General features: G+C 47.1%; 1 long non-coding RNA gene across 2 annotated transcripts; it reads left to right on the plus strand.

The window, feature by feature from the left end:
• LOC147277719 (uncharacterized) lies at positions 1–1,302 on the plus strand. 2 transcript variants are annotated; one of them, XR_015123909.1, is made up of 3 exons: positions 1–388; positions 463–668; positions 1,130–1,302. It is a non-coding gene; the product is annotated as an uncharacterized LOC147277719 (long non-coding RNA). The 2 variants fall into 2 exon arrangements; XR_015123908.1 differs by having other exon boundaries at positions 1–380.

A 1,302-nucleotide genomic window follows, 5' to 3' on the forward strand; every position in this document is an offset into this window, starting at 1 on the left:
TCTCTCTCCCTCGCTGCACAGTGCAGCCGCCACCATCACCGGCGCGTGAGGGCGCGTCCGGTGACGGCTGCCGGAGGTCGAAGCCCAGACGAGGTCGTCTCCCTCCCCTCTTCCTTCCCCTGATGGCGGCGAAGCCCAGAAATGCCCGAGACCCGAGACCCAGTTCAAGGCCGATCCGTGGAGCTCCGGCGTCGACGTGACTTTTCCGGCGAGTTCGAGGCCGGCGACCACCCTCATCTTCTTCTACTCGTCGAGCCGAGCACGGTGGTGTGCTCCGATCGTCCACCCAACGCTCCCCGACGGCGGATCAAGGCTGAGATGGCCGGCGACTTCTCCGGCCAGTTTTGAGCATTTCCGGCGAGAATTGGCCGTCGACCCAGGTATAAAGGTTGATCCTCTCGACGTCTCCGTCGTGACTGTGTGATTCGTTTACGTTGATTTTGAGTTTTGAAAATCGTGCAGGTTGACCACCACGGACCACCGCGGGTCCCGTCGCGTTTGGCCACACCGATGGCTGGGATTGTTGATTTTTGGCCTCTGGCCAGTCACCCGAAGCTTGTGGTACACGGGCTCGAGAAATCTCATTCTCGATGCCGTTATGCTGCCGGATTTGAGATCCGAGCAAAGGAGCCAAGAAGGGCATTTTCGTCATTTTACGTGGTTAAACAGTGAGTGAAATTAGTTAGTTTAACTGTTTGCTGGATTTCTTGTGTGCACTTGTCTGCTAGGACTTGATTTGACTAGGACTGGGTAAGTCTAGGCTTGAATCTTGAGGATGGAATTGATGAATGGTTTATGCATTGAGGTTATGAGTTAGGATGTGAATGATTTCGAGATTGAGGTTAATAGTTGACGTTTAGGTAATTGATTTGCCAGAATGATGATTTTTATATATTGATGGGATTTGATTTGAATACGAGGATTTATGATTTATTTCGATGCTTGGATGATTAGTGATGAAATTATTGTGTGATTGAATATTTATGGGTTTTATTGTGAATTATTTTTAGCATGGAAATTGAAAGATTATATTGAGAATTATTGTTTAAGTCATTTCACTCATACGAGCTCTAGTGAGCTTACCGGGTTATTTGTTTGAATGACCCGGTGTACTATGGATATGGTACAGTGTGGTTATTGGTGTTTTGCAGGTTAAGCAGGCTGAGGAGGCAGTGAGGAGAAGACGAGGCAGTGGGACCCATTTTAATTTGATTTAACTGATTTTATACAGTAAATTTTACATAAATGTTTTGGGCTCACACTCTTATTTACCAAATGTATTTAATTATTATGTTAAGTGCA

Source organism: Dryas octopetala, chromosome 8, assembly GCF_963921425.1.
Source record: "Dryas octopetala chromosome 8, drDryOcto1.1, whole genome shotgun sequence".
Taxonomy (NCBI): Eukaryota; Viridiplantae; Streptophyta; class Magnoliopsida; order Rosales; family Rosaceae; genus Dryas; species Dryas octopetala.